The sequence below is a fragment of the Montipora foliosa genome, chromosome 2, assembly GCF_036669935.1.
Source record: "Montipora foliosa isolate CH-2021 chromosome 2, ASM3666993v2, whole genome shotgun sequence".
Taxonomy (NCBI): Eukaryota; Metazoa; Cnidaria; class Anthozoa; order Scleractinia; family Acroporidae; genus Montipora; species Montipora foliosa.
Window position 1 is genome coordinate 28,869,824 of NC_090870.1, and position 16,028 is coordinate 28,885,851.

Sequence of the window (16,028 nt, forward strand, 5' to 3'; positions counted from 1 at the left end):
CATCATAAATTAATTACATCGTATCTTATTCAAGAAAACTGTAGCATGGCAACTACTATGACGCATCTATTTGACCCCTCAAATGCCCGCCATGAAAAAAACGGCCGTTGAAATCTTCTCAAAACTGATATATGATACCAGCAGGGCGGATTAAAGAAAAAAAAACAAAACTTCGACTATTGCTTTCTCAATTTTCTTCATACCTACAGAATTTCTTAAAAAAAATGATATATCTATTAGACAGCGTTTTGATCTCCGTTTGTAACCAAACATATGAAAATTTTAAGGACTCAAAAGCGGAAACAATATAGCTGCCTGAAGTTGGAAAATGAGGAAAAATTCCAGGGGACTGAATCCACGTTTACGTATCGTGCAAAATATGCCCGTTCTTGGAACGACCGGTAGACAAAGCGAAAGGCAAGCTGTCATATTCCAGCTGTTTGTGCGAAGCCGTTTGTGAATAGGAGATAGTTCCCCGTTCAACCATTTCATTATGGATGAGAAGAAGGACTTAGCAAATCACGCGGCAGACAATAACGTTTGCATAAACGTGCCTCGAAAAATTTTTTCTTTCCTATCTACTGCAAGAGGTGTTCTCTTGTGCTAATAGTCTCTGTTTTATAGTCGCGATAGCGAAGTCGGAAGTCTTGTCTTTGGGAGTCATTTCCGGTGCTAAGCATTCAAGAATTCAAACTCTATCCATTTATGTGGCTAGTTAACAGAATCGCCTGTACTACTTGCCACAAAAAACTATTTTGAGCCTCTTTAAACCAGTGGAAGCATCTTGGCGATCTTGGCGAAAAAAGTAAGAATAGCGAACACCGCCAAAGAAGAGGCTTTTGACCGATGACCCCTATTATAATGTTATGCTGGTTTATTTACCAGCTCGGCACTTGACGGCTCTGCATCGGTTACAGCCTATGCAGGCCCCTACAACATCCAACTAAGAACAATAATTTTACTGCATGAAACATATCAAGTGCAACTGGTACGGTTGAGAACAGTTTTATCGCTTTATTTGAATAATTGCTTTTATTACCGAGACTCTTTGTTTCCTTTATATTGTTTGATCTCCCCTAGATAGATATCCTACTGTAACAGAGTTTAACACTTGAATATAATAGGACCATAACAAAATCATTAAATACCCTTGTTAATCGCGGTACAATATTTCTGCAGTTATTTCTTAACACTAGTTTCGTTCATTTGTTTGCAGAATTATAAGTTCTTACCTGGAATCCAGACCAACTGAATTCAGGAGAAACCCGGTGTACATGCGGAAAGAACACCAAAGATCCTACAAAAATAATCGTGCACTTCTTCTAAATGCCCGTGCAAACAGGACAAAGTCAACTTTGTTCCAGGAAATGTCGCTGTTATAATGGTAAGAATGAAAATATTCACCGCAGCAAAAGAGTCACAGAAGCCCGTCTAGTAAAATAGGAAATAAAGGGTGTACATGTGGCAACACACTAAAATACAACCAAGGAGCTAATCAGTTATCTTGCAGGGACGGTGAAAAGAAAAGACAAAGTGCCAATGGGTTGCGGGACTAGAGTGCTGTACAAATATGTTAGGTGCCGCAACTGCTCCCATATTTTCACAGAAGTGGGGTATTTCGGGGACACCTCTCTCAGGAAAGGGAAACGAAGAAGGGCGGCAGTCTCGTCGTATCGCAGACAATTGGAAAGAAGTGTATGTGCTGAAAGTGCTCCATTGAAGTCCGGACCTTGGCAGATCTTGCGGAACCGTGGTCCTTAATAGTTTGGCACGAAGTTGGTAGTAATGGCCTTCCAAATAATTCCATAAAATTTGCGTCCTTGTACAACTTTTGTAGAGGAATCTAACGAGACGAAAGAGTTGTCTCTCGCCATTGCAAGCAAAACAACAGCACAAATAGCGGCCAAAATGGCACACTTAGTGAAACACAGAACATGACTTTCCAAGAACAGGAAAAGCAAGGGAGACTATCAATAAATCGAACAAAGGAAAGCAGATGAGACATTCTACTTGTTTTTGTTAGATACTGTTAAATTCTGTCACTAACGATGCCGACCGATAAAGTAAAAGTCCAGAATATATAGTTAGCCACGGTTCATGTTTAAAACCAATACGTATTCCCTTGCAAGTAACTGGACGTGTAGGTTTTCATTGGGCACTCACAGCATTACTGAATTGCAATAAACAAGTTAATTTACAGGGTGATATGTTATCTCATGTTCTCAGTTTATCAGGTAAAATTCATTGTCTCCTCCTCCAGAGACACCCTCAAAATACGATAATATATATATTTATATCTTTTTATCTCATTATTTTATATTGATTTGGTCTCATTTGATAGCAAAACTAGATTACCTCAGCTGGTTCTGTCTCTTGTGCTCTGTCAATCGTTTATTTATTTTATTATATACGTATGTACCTTGCTCGCCACAGATTGTAGAACCCCGATATCAAATCCGCCAGCAAACTTTTCAAAACATGTATTACATTTCACACACGGTTACATTACAAACCCCACTTGAATAACATGCCCTAGCTTTGTTTATACTTTAACAAACAATACAAACACTCCCGTAGGACCACGCTACACATTGTAACCATTGACAAACAATAACGACATTCCAAAGATAGCTCACGCTACGACACTACATTCTCCTTTCTTTCGAGAACAAAGATCTTCTCCTTAACAAAAAAATATAATTTCGCAAAAGAAACTATGAATGCAACAAAACTACGAACAGGCAAATAATGATCCTAACAAAAACATACAATGTTAAAACTAGACCCGGGAAACAATCTTTAATCGCTAAACCGTATAAAGGTCACTTTAACAAAGTTTTTGCTCAACGCACGCAGAGACAGTCTTTCAATCCCTTAAATGACTAAACGAACTCTTTAAACCTGGAATGGCCTACGGCCTTGACGCGTGGACCTCGAAGAGTTTTCTGACCAAATCCTCCTGGAACTGGCGGCTCCTCCACCAATCGTTATGACAAGATCATGGAACCTTTTGGTGCACACATCTCACGAACTTTACCTGTTTCTGTCTGCGTAGATACTCGGATTTCTGTTACTGGAAAATGAGCTCTAGAAAATGAGTCTAGGAGTGCTGGCACTCTCAAATGTTCACCAGCAGGAAATTCAGGAATCTATACAGACAGAAACAGGGAAAGGAGGAGATGAGTGTGAACCACGCAGTTCCCGGAGCTGGTCAGAACGGGAGGTGTTGAATCACAAGTTCAGGAATTGGTCAGAAAGAAACTCTTAGGTACAACAACGAGAGGAGATATCCATCATGATGGTTCCTTCCTGGTACCCCTTCAATGATGTCGAGCTCCCGCAGTTTCGTCAAGTTTCGTTGTCCACCTTTGTCCCGCAACCCGAACGGAACTCTTCGCACGGCCTGAGCTTACTGGCTTCACTGAATCGTCGAATGTGCAGTGACAACTCGTACCCTTTTACACAGGCCCGAAGTCGTTGAACAAAGCACTGTATCCCGCGAATAAATCGTCTAGCCCTCTGCTGACACTATTTGCTTGAACAGGAGCGACGCGCAAAATGTCACTCAAGGTCCATCACCGTTCCACGACAAGAAGCGTGCGCCCGTCGCTCCTTAAATCAACCATCGAAAATCGACCAGGCACGCCAGTTGCATCACCAGCTAGGCATAACATCTGCATGTAAAGGTCCCAAGTGTCGGGTTAAAGGGTCTTTACCATCGTAAGCGTAACGGGTTGTAGCTGATTTACGGGACTCGCACCAGAGTTCCCTCTTTTGTTTAAAGAAAAATCCAGGTCGGTTCACTAAATACATTGCAAGTAGCGCCATAATCAATTAAGGACCTCTCCACAAATGCACTCCCCAACGGACCAAAGCTTTGTACTGAACCACTCTTTTCACTCGCTTGGTCACCAGGCCGTATCAACCGAGAACGCATAAGCTGGACTTTGTTGGACAGGGACTGCTGGGGTTGACGCACTTTCACAAGCCGACACGATTGCTTCGTCTTGGTTTAAACAGGGTACTTGAAATCGACTCCTCGACCCTGCTTTGTCTCACCTAGCCACGCCCTTGCCTCAGACTGAGGACCATTTCGACACCGGTACTGGTGGCATCCCCTTCAATTCCACGGCCCTCGCCGCATAACCTGAGGAAACCATAACTCTGAAATGCCCAATACCGCCACATCTGTCGACATGCTCTTGACCACGTGCAGGACACCGATTGCGCCGCTAAAAATGACCATATAGACCACAGGCATTAACATACTATGCTCCTAGCTGAACGTTTATTCCCACCAACCAGATTAACCTGCGTCGGCGCCCGCGTTTGATACAATCACTTTAATCAGACGAGCGACAGCTTGTCATTTGCGATCTCGCGATCCTCACACAAATCTTCAAGTGTCAATGTTCCCTCTTTTCTAGGAATTTGCCGACGCATATGACTTGAACAGCATTTATCAATAACTTGAGCGCGAATATATCCGTCCTCTTGTTCTCACCGAAGTCAACAGCTAGCCGACCGCTGACGAAGCCGAAAGAAAAACTGATACAATTCCCGAGATTAATGGTGCTCCTATCACTCAAGTTTCTGGTGCTAAATCCCTGGGCGTGCTTATTGATAATAATCTTAACTGGAGTGTAGCCATGTCGATAAACTGACAAAGAAAGTAGCTTCGGGAATTGGAGCCCTCAAAAGTATAAGGGCATCTCGTTCCTCACACGACATTGCGCGCTATTTCATCACGCGTTACTTAAACCGCACTTTGACTACTGCAAAGGTCGTCTGGGGAAACTGTGGTATCACGTTCCATGACAAATTACAAAAAAACTGCCAAAACATAGGGCACCAAGAGTTTTGACCTTCTCTAATTTGATGCCAAATGCTAGCGAGCTATTCAAAATTCTAGGCTGGAAAAATATAGTTAGCCAGCAACAAATTGCGCTGGCCACAATGGTCTATACGTGTCTTTCAGGGGCTCGCACCGGAATATCTGTGTTCTAAATTTATCAAAACCTCGAAGCTGTTATAGTTTAAGGAGACTCTGAAAAGAAAGCCTGAATGTTCCGTTTCCGCAAACAAATATTATAGAAACAGCTTCAGCTCTAGAGGTGCTACTGTCTGGAATGGCTTACCCCTCAAAGCGAGACAAGCAGAGTCTCTTAGGATTTTGCAAAATAGGATTAAAGACATATTTTAGTATAAAAGCACGGCAGTCATGGAAAGCAGACTTAGAGATTAATATAAAGATGATAGTAATTGTCTTGAATTGTAATCCTTTTAAAATTGTTACCTTTTGTAATTTAGATTTTAGCATTGTGTGTAATCTTAGCTGATGATTTTAGAGCGTGCATAAATAATAAAATATCATATCATATCATATAATATTCACTATTCTCTTGTGCGATCTGCCGCATACAAATGCCTCTCGAAACGAGACGTTCCGCTTTCGGGATATAGTAATCATCCAGTACTTTTAAGGGTGTCTTGCAAAGTAGCGATTTTATTCCTCCGCCCACTAGCACGTGACATAACACTTCCTGCCACTTCCATAACAGCTACGTGTAACAGAAGAGAAACGCATTTGCAAAATCATTGGTCACTCCTTTTCCAGAACCGTACAAATTGAATTGCCGTTTTCCATCGCTTCCATCGCTGGCTTAAACTATGTGGATCGCCCTTCGGGTTAAAGTGTTCTAAAGAAACTACATCTAAAGTAACGGAGCGCTTACATCGCTTGTGTCACAGCATGTTAACGCGCTTGAGAAGTCAGTTCCGCTCGGTTCTCTGACCGCCCACGGGCATCTCAAATAAGCTGTCGTCGAAAGCCGAAAGAAAACTCTGATGAACTCCGAAAGAAACTCTGCAAAAATAGAAAGATCCTCGTCGCCAAATGTAGAACCCCGATTATCAAATCCGCCAGCAAACTTTTAAAAACATTTATTCACCTCTCACACACGGTTACGATACACACCCCACTTGAATAAATTGCCCTAGCTTTTATACCTTAACAAGACAATACAAAAAACTTACGTCGGACCACGCTAGACCTAGTAACCATTGACAACCAATAACGACATTCCAACGATAGCTAACGCTACGGACAGCTACACACGGACTAAGCCTTTGCTTAAAACTAGGTTAGTTATTATTCGGTGATAGTATTTCATAAATAAAATTAATAAACTGAGAAACAAAATTTAAAAATGGGGGTGACAATGGCGAGTGGGCGTTTGAGCCCGGCAGAAATACTAGTAATAAAAGTGTAAAACTGAGAGATATCTTCAGATAGCCTCCAACATGACTGACGCAACAAAGTCAGGGGCGCGTCAACCATATACGCTCGGGTATAGATTTTTAACAATACATCTCAATGTCCATAACTTGATTTTCTGCTCAACCCAGACTGACCCTCACACTTGGTCAAATGACCAATATCAACATTCTTTGTTAACGTGATGTTCTCAGTTCAGCAGAAAATAAAAATCACCAGGGCTTCACTCTCGCAACTTGTCGATATCTGACCAAAATACACTCCCGCTTTTCGAAGGATCCATCACTAGCCGTCCCACTTGGCACCGAGTGGAAGTCATGTACAGTCGCCCATACAACCAAAACTCTGGTAGTTAGTAGGAATCGAGTGACCTTTTGACTAAACAGATCCTAAGATTCCTTTTCGTTTTACCAAAGACATTGCGGTGATGAATGTTTTAAGGGGAAAATTTGGCTCGTTTCAGGGTAGTCCTCACGTGGGGCTCCCACGCTGACAGCTAGGATGAACGCAGGCACAATCTTTGAAAAAACTGACGTTATGTTTGAGAGTATCTTGATATCAGCAGACAGTCAGAACTTTAAAGACAACGAAACTACTTTTAAGTTTGAGAGACAAAAATCGTAGAGGCGTGATCTCTTATCAAGCGGCTCTTGCAATGATTTGGACATCTGTAAAATAGTTTTTTCCTCCTATTAGGGAATGTGTTGGGCGTGAAAAGACCCTTCCCTGGCGGGCTTCCGTTCGCGTGTGGTGTAACAAGTTTGCTTGTGCGGGCTGTAATGCCTGTTGGTCGGCGAAAAGACAACCCCGACATTGTTCTACACGTGTGCGTGAGCACTAGTTCAGTCGATAGGGCGCTCTCACATTTTCAAACACCTACATGAAATCGGAACATTGTCGGCGCCTCGTGTTCGGCAAGGACTGTTTCCGTATTGTAGATCACGCCTATACGAGTTTCCAACTTAAGATGAAAGGGGTCATTTGCATTCTAAGAGAACAACCTTCTTTGGAATAACCAATTACATCTAGTGCGATTCTAAAAACTGGCTTTTTAATTCTCACATTGTCACGGTTTGTTTTGGTACATTCCGTTGTTACTAGTATAATTCGCAGTGTTTTCCCTCTTATAAATTCAACTTCTATCGTTTGGTAAATTAATCAACTGAAAGTGACAGAAGTTTCTGTCGACACATCTTTTTAACACTTACAAGTGTGATCGTTTTCTTTAAAGTTATGTGTGAGTAAAAGCCAATTTTGCTTGCAGAGACAATAAAGGTGTCAAAGTGCTAGATATATTATATTTTGATGATATTGTATAAGCCTCGTAAAATTGACGTAGAGATAGGATAGTATCATAATCAAGAACGCACTACTTTCTGATCAGACAGCACGACTTGATTGAAAGGTCGTTTGTGCCCGTGTTTAGGAGAATTTCATGGTCATTTTTTTGGCATTTTCAGGTGTTTTTCGATTATGTATTAGTCTGCTCATTTTTTGCCAGCAAGACAACAAAAGAAATAGTTCCCAGCCAGATAGAGGAAAGTGGTTCACAGGCCAGCTGAAAAGTGGAGCAACCAGTAAGGTAAGAAAAAATGACAATCATACAATTGTAATGGTAAAAATGGGCGCGGCCAAATCCTCAACATCTAGGATTCAGGGGACGGGGGTGGGTTGTAGGGGAAGATTGGGAGAGGCCCGCTAAAAACTATGATTTCAAACACCGCACTTAATTAAACACGTCTTTCATACAGAAATAAACCACTTATAAACGAGCGGAGAGTTTAGTGCTAAATCGTTCGCATTTCGGGAGGCTCTACTACCGCTGTTGTTATTATCTATCGAAATAGCTAACCCAAATCTAGAGAAGTGTTCGCGATTTCCTTTGGAAGTTTCAAAGCCGGGCAAAATTGGTTAACCTCGTGGCAATCATGAGGAGGAAATGTCGTCCTTAAAATAAAATCCTCCGAAGTCTCATGCTTACTTGATTCTCAACCTAAAATCCTTTTACCTCAATTGCGTGAAACATGGGGTTAAACACGTTAACAGGGGCAAAGGGGTATAAAATAAAGGTTAACACGGTACCGGGTAATAGGGTGTGGAACGAGCCGAAGGCGGGTAACAAGGTAGCAACGGTAACGGAAAAGACAGCACAAGGTAAAAAGGTAATGGGTAAGAAGGTAACAGGGCAACAAACCGTAATAAGGTAATGGGGTAATATAAGTTAACAGGGTAATAAGTATAACAGGTATCAAGGTAACAGGTAACAAGGTAATGGGGTGACAAGGTGTAATGGTGGTAACAGAGTAACACGAAAACAAGTAACAAGTAACAGGTAAACCAAGGTACCAAGGGGCCCAAGATAACAGGGTAACAAGGTAACGGGTCACACGGTGACAAGGTAACAGGGTAACCTAGGAAAACAGGTAACATGGTAACAGGTGAACAGGTAAAAAGGTAACGGGGGAAAGGGTGCAAAACAGTGTAAAACGAAGGTAACAGGTGACATGGGAACAAAGATTAAACACGGGTAATCAGGTAACAGGTAACACGGTAACAGGGTAGCGGGGTAACAGAACAAGTGGGTAAAAACGGGGTGAACGGGGTAAACGGGGTAACGGCGTAAACAGAGTCGTTCAAGGTAAAAGGGTAAAGGGTAAAAAACAACAAGTATTAGAACAGAGAAACAGGGTAGACCTAGAGGTAACAGGTGTCCTGAAGGGAAAACAGGGTAACAAGGTAACAGGTGACATGGTACTTAATGTAACAGGTAACAGGTAACAAGGTAACGGGGTAACGAGGTGATCATGGTAAACAATGTACCAGGTAACAAGGTAACAGGGTACAGGGTACGCAGGGGAACAGGTAAACAGATACAGGTAACAGGTAACACGGTAACACGGTAACGAGGTGCAACAGGTACACAGAGTAACAGCGTCTGCAAAGTAACAGGGTAACCGGCTAACGAGGGAAACAAGGTAACAACGTGTAACAGGGGTACGAGGATAACAGGTGTAGACCAGGGATTAGACACAAAATGTAACAGGTAACACGGTAACACTCGGTAACAGGGTGAACGGGGTAAACGGGGTAACAGCGTGTGTAACAAGGTAACCTGGTAATGCGGTAAACAGTAAAACAGGGTAACAAGGTCAAACAGGTAACACGGTAAACGGTAACACGGTAACAGGGTAACAAGGTAACAGGTAACAACGGTAATCCGGTAACAGGGTAACGGGGTAACGGGGTAACGGGTTAACATAACAACAGAGGTTAACGGGGTTTTTTTTTTTTTAACGGGGTAACAGGTAACAGGAGTATCAAAATAACAGGGTAATATGGTAACTGGTTAAAGGGAAACCAAGGGTAAAAGGTGGACGTGGTAATAATGTAACAGTTAACAGGTAACAAGATAACGAGGTAAACCGAGGTGACATGGTAACAAGGTACCTGGGTAACGGGGTAACACGGTAACAATGTAACAGGTACCAAGGTAACAGGGTAGCGAGGTAACAGGTAACAGGGTAACAAGGTAACATGGTAACGGGGTAACGGGGTAACATAACAACCGGCCGGTACAGGGTAACGGGTAACAGGGTAACAAGGTAACATGGTACATCGGGGTAACAAGGTAACGGGGTAACGAGGTAAACATGGTAACATAAACAACCAGGGTTACAGGATAACGGGTAACAGGGTAACAAGGTAACATGGTAAGGGTCAAACAAGGTAACGGGGTAACGAGGTAAACATGGTAACAACACGGGGTGAGAGGTTTGGGTTACCGGGTATTGGTTAACAGGGAATAAAGGTAACATGGTAACGGGTCAATAAGGTAAAAACGGGGTAACGAGGTGACATGGTAACACGGTAACAAAGATAACAGGGTAACAGGGAAACAGGGCAATAGGGGACGCAGGTGATACAGGGTAACGGGGTAACGAGGTAACGAGATACGGCGGAACAGCGTAACCGTCTGATATGGGTTGCAGGGTAACAGAGTATCAAGGTGGACTTTGCATCCGTCTAACAGGAGTAGGAAAGGACAACTGGGTACATTAAACTGGCAAACAGGACGTCACGGTACATAATAATCAGATATATGAAAAAAAAGAAGTACGGTACATAATAACTACCTATATGAAGTACCTACTACTTCCGGATCTATAAAACATCATGGCGTGAGGCGTTCTTGACTACAGTGGAACCTCGATTTAAGGAAGGCGCTGGGGACCGGCCAAATTTGTTCGTTAAGTCGAGTGGTCGTTATATCGAAAAAATCGATATAACGAACTTGAGGGGAAACGACCAAAAATGTTTCGTTATATCGAGTTCATAGTTAATGATTGATTTGTTAACACAGTGGTCTTTTGTCACGCAATGTCAACGCCAGTTTTTGTCACCCAGAAGTGGCGCGTCTGGAGATGTAATTCATTAAGCATGGTGGTTGTCAGTAGCAATTATTTTCTACTGTTTGAGCAGACGCGCATTATTTGTTTACAAAAGAACGACACTTTCAGAGTAGGCGCAATTTAAACATGTTGCAACATGGAGGTTATACAGAAAACTGGTCTATGTAAACAAGGAAAGCAGACTTTAGTGTTGTTATGTGCAACTACTGTACCCAACTTTTCCGGATTTCAAAGGTTTCATGTTTTTGCTTTGATGTCTGTACCTTGTGCCAAAAAGCAAGTTACAGTCCATAACATAGTTCTATGCATATCAATGATATGTACTAAGCGAGGGACTGAAAGGTTGCTGTCTCTTTACTATAAGGATTAAAGGATTTGTTGACTCTTGTTCTGTTCAGCGGTCTATCTTTCTGGTTTTTTGTTTCCGGGTGTTGACATTGTAATTCGTTATATCGAGGTAGATTTTACGTTTGGGCTCCGGATTATGTTCGCTATATGGAAGAATTCGTTATATCGAGGTTCGTTGTATCGAGGTTCTCTTCCATACTTTGGCCGGGAAGTAGAATATCGTTTCGTTATATCGAGGACTTCTTAAAACATAGACGTTCGTTTAAATCGAGGTTCCACTGTACGCAATTTTTGTGAAGTACATTTTCCCGAATAGACTCGCTTACGGGATATTGCACTCCTTTGACATGTGATTTACTTCAAATTCTTCCGTCATAATATCTCTTGACTGTATTTAGGACTGTGCAATAATTATTCAGGAGGTGGGGCCCTAAGTTAAAATAATGGAAAGGCGGGGGGGCCCTACATTAGATTTCTCAAGTAAGTTGAGGGGGGGGGGGGGGGAGGTTAATTCAAATTTCACAAATTCGCTAATGAATAAATAAACATCTTCCACCTTACCTAAAGGAACACGGGTTTACCCCGTTCAGCGGAGGGAACACCGGGCTGGCTGTTCTAGGGCTGGGGACGCTCAAGGTAAAGGAACACCCGGATATTAGCAGCAATCTAGCAGTTCCGACGACCACGCAGATAATGAACCATCAGACGAATTCGGAAATTGGGGGGGGGGGGGGGGGGCAAATCATAATTTTGAGTAGAAAGTGAGGGGGGGTCAGAGGCTAATCTTGACGCTGCTGGAGGGGGGACCTATCTAATTTTTCCTTTGACGGAGTCATTTTAGGACCCCCCCACCCCCCTTCCTGATAATTCTTGCACAGTCCCTTATGACTGGTTGGTGATGTTAATTTTTTTGCTTTTGTTGACGTTGGTTAATGGATTAGTGTCAAGATTAGAGTTAACACCAGTTCAAAAAGGTTAAGAGGAAGAACATTGCTATCAAAATACGTTGGACAGTTTCACAGCAGAGGTAAGAACTGTCTATTTCTGCCATCGTTTTGAAGTTTCTCTCCTTTTAGAGGCATTCTGAGGCGTAATTTCGGAGGACTATAATAGCCGCACATTGATTACCTTCGGAGGTCCCAAATATACAAATTTATCCTTCAAATTAGAAGTAAAGTGAAGGGGTGCATGTAGATAGCGCCCTCTTATCACAACGTCGCAAAGGAGATTTACCATGATCGATTTACCCCCAGCGGGACTGGAAGCATATACAGGCGCAAATTGCAGCCGCTTCTAAGCAGTCCATGCATGCTGGTACTCATTTTACCGACCTCGGAAGGATGGAAGGCTGCGTGAACCTTTAGCGCGAAAGAAGGTCGCCAAATATTCCAGTCTCGGCAGAACGGGAATGGAACCCGGGACCTTAGGGTTGGAAGGCAGAGATCTTCCCCCTGCGCCAACCCCTCCGACTGTATTTGCCCAAAGATATTTTTCAATCATTTGAAAAAAGTATTTATCCTCCTTTTAATGAGCGAAGTTTCAATCGATTCAAAGGTTAAGCCAATCCATAAACAAACGTTTTGTAAGAGGGCTTTTTTCGGATGAAAAATATAGCCCTAAAGAAAACATTGTCAGAAAGGAAGTAATTAAATAACCCTTATCCAATGGACACGAGCAACAAAGGAAAGGTCATTCAATAACGATTGTTTGTGTTTTTAGGGCGATTGAATATCAATAGTTTGCCGATGAGTGTAGCGTTGTCAATAATTTGCACCTTTCTCAATTAATTATAAGATATTTGCGGAAAACCAACTGCATAGCAGCTCTTAGGACTTATTGCCCTACCAAACGACAAAGTTTGGAGCGAAATCGATGTTGTGAGGTTTGCCACGAGTTGTCTGATGGTTGATGACATTCGCTCTTAATTGACACAAGCTGTCACGAGCGACCGCCGGAGTGGTTCGGAATTTCCGGCTATGCGCAAGACGCAAGTTTACTTGCAGTTAAAGGCTAGGAAGAACATTTCTCCTCCGTCAAAGACTGAGACGTTTTCCAAAGTTGCTCTTCTTCTTCAGTATAGGGACTCGCTAAACGTACCGCCTCGCTCAAACTGATGACTACCAAGAAAATTGTCAAATTATCTGAAAGGAATCTATGAGGGACACGACTACCTTCCACTCAAATTTAGCGACCTGGCTTCACGGAGAAAACCTTCACATCGTCCTTGCATATGCCGGGAGTCAACTTGTTGGATTGCCAGCTTATTTCATCGTAGGATGAAGGCAGAAACGTTCATTCGTCGAGCAGGGCAGGATATCACACCCTGGTATTTTAGAGGACGGGGCCTTATCTCGGTCTTTAAGAGACTTTATGGCAAAGCAAGCCAAATCGCATTAACCTCGTGTTAAAGCGAGAAAGCTTCCCTACATATTTTGAGGACGTAAATTGTACTGATCAAACAAAGCTGTTCGAGTAGCACCGTGGCCGCGTTTAACGTCGACAAGGAAAAATGTACGCAAATAACAGAAGGTAAAATTAACTGTGAAACATTATGGTGGACATTCAACAGTCCTCCAGAAAACCATTTTTATGATATTTTTTCGGCACCATCAATGAAGCGGCTCTTTCCAAAACAACGTCATTATCGTGAATTCGTGCCCCTTTGCACCTCTCCGATCGAATATCGCTTGTATTTTGGCAAGAAACCGACCGAAATATTCGTTGAAGCATGTTCCTACACCGTCCCCAATCCATCAGTTTTGGAAACTTTCTCGCCAAGGGTAATGTTCTTGCATTGGCTGGCGCCTCGGTCTATTCCGATGACCCGAACCTTTACGAAGATCATCTTCGGTATCAATTCCGTCATGCTTGCGGAGTCATCAAAAACGACTTTGTGTGCATGTCTTTTCACGATACCCTGTGTCTTCCTCTGGTTGAGAAATTATTGGAAGAAGAACGCCAGCTACAAGTTTGTGATCATTATAAAAATAAGACCATGAAAGTGTATGAAACAAAATGTACAATCTTGAATTGAGCAGCATTTACTTGAAAGGAATGCGTCCCCTAAAAAAGTGGAGCAAGTTGTCTTTAACCGCAGTTGCGTTCTGTGCCTGTGTTCAGTAGATTATCTGGATCTTTTGATAAACGGGAATTGCTTTTCACAAACTACGGGCCCAATGGTGCCCCCAAAATACCTTACAGGTTTACGCGATTGGTCGAGGCTTTTTCTTTTCCTGCCTTGTCATCCATTATTTCCTGACACGACTGTTAAAAGAAATTGATAAGGAAAATGGATGGATTGCCATTTGTGATTAGGGGGCAGAATTACAAAGGGCTAGTGTAAATCTGCAATCGTTAGGGCAGATAGTTACTACTCATTGGTGTTAATCTACAATTATTAAGGAGGAACAGGGGGGGGGGGGTGGGGTGGGGCCGGAGGAATCCCTATGAGCATGGATGTCAAATCCCCCAGCCCTCCCTTTATATTTTGTTAAAAAATGTGACCCTATCCTGGGAAGCAGTAAAATTTATAGAGACCCACCTCTCTGTTGTGTCAAATTTATGTTGAACCTCTCTTCTAGGGCGGGCACAAAGTTAATGACCCTCCCCTGAATTCCTAGCTCTGGCCTACCCCCTCTTCTACGAGTGTAGGACGCGAAGTGCAGGAATTCAAACCCAGGACACGTTGGTGGAAACACAGCTCCATTTATGGTTTTTCATGCCAAATCAAATAATGTTTGGCAAATACTTTTTCCTTGCCAGTCTTTATATTTTTTTCTAGTATCATGGTTCAGCCTATCAGGTATCAGTCACTCTTTCAGAAGGATAAGCTGTGTTTTGTTGGAATAAAGTTATTATTATGTTTCTGTTGAAGTTGTAAATTGTCCTGTGTTTTCAAACACTACCATTCTAAAAATAGGAAAATAAACAGTTAATGAGACAACAACATCAAACCACACAATGTACATAAATGTTTTGAGATAAACTGCCCAAAGGACAATACTGGCACATGTTGATGCATTGTAAATGTAGTTACGCAGCAACTGTACTGGCCTGTGGAACATAAACGTAATTTAAGAGGCTGTCTCTGTAAAAGGACGGTCCGGTCGATCTGGTTTGCAAAATAGATTTCACTCATTTCTTGTGTGTTGCAAGACCTTCATGTGCTTATACTAAAAACACAATCCAATTGACAGAATCTTTTAACTATTGGAGTTTTGAGGTATTTTTGGTTCACATGCTCGAACGCTCTTGCGCCCTCTATCGAGGTTTCAATTTCACCCAACTTTGAAGATCAATTTATCACGAACTAACAAAGGCCTGTACAAAACAAAAACGATGGCCAGTTACTTCATGTCTTGGAATTGGACAAAGATGACTTTCATTAACATTGAGATTGAATGAAGCTACCAGCGAGACTGTAAAGGCACCCCTATCATAGAGCATGATCAGGACACTCGAACACCGATCAACTTTAAAACTCTATTGATGAAAAAGTGAGACGGTATTTTTCAATGAAACCACCGAAGCTGAAAAGTAAGTACCATACATAATGTCATTACGGAGAGAAACCTGGCGGCCCGTCCTTGATGGAATTTATAGCTCTCTGAACTTGCCTTATTTCCGCGGAATGTCCAGGTTTTGTCTGCACATTGAAAGTATCGTTAACAGGGAGCGTTGCACCAACCTCGCACGCAGATGGACCTTAAAACTAACCCTAAATAAACGAAAAAGATATTTAAATGCATTACAGGTCACAAGTGAAGGGATAATAAACCCTCTTTTAACGGCTTCAGCTTGGCTTACCTGCAAGAGATAAAAGATGTCATTGTTCGAATTTCGCTCCATGATTGTACCAAAAAAGGAGCGATCTCTGCTGCCCATGCACTGGCTTCCCTGAAGGTGCAAATGAAGTTTAGGAATATAAGTTGCCTTTTCTCTGCCATGTATCATTGTAACATCGAAGTTTTTCCTCGGCAAAAACGGTGAACATC

The 16,028-nt window shown here is 42.3% G+C and overlaps 2 pseudogenes; one reads left to right on the top strand and one right to left on the bottom strand.

Annotated features, from left to right (window-relative positions):
• LOC137991448 (sodium channel modifier 1-like) overlaps positions 1-12,270 on the bottom strand; it is an 18,975-nt pseudogene extending 6,705 nt beyond the window's left edge.
• An 861-nt stretch (positions 12,271-13,131) lies between these two features.
• LOC137991449 (uncharacterized) lies at positions 13,132-14,863 on the top strand (annotated as a pseudogene).
• Positions 14,864-16,028: the final 1,165 nt, after the last annotated feature.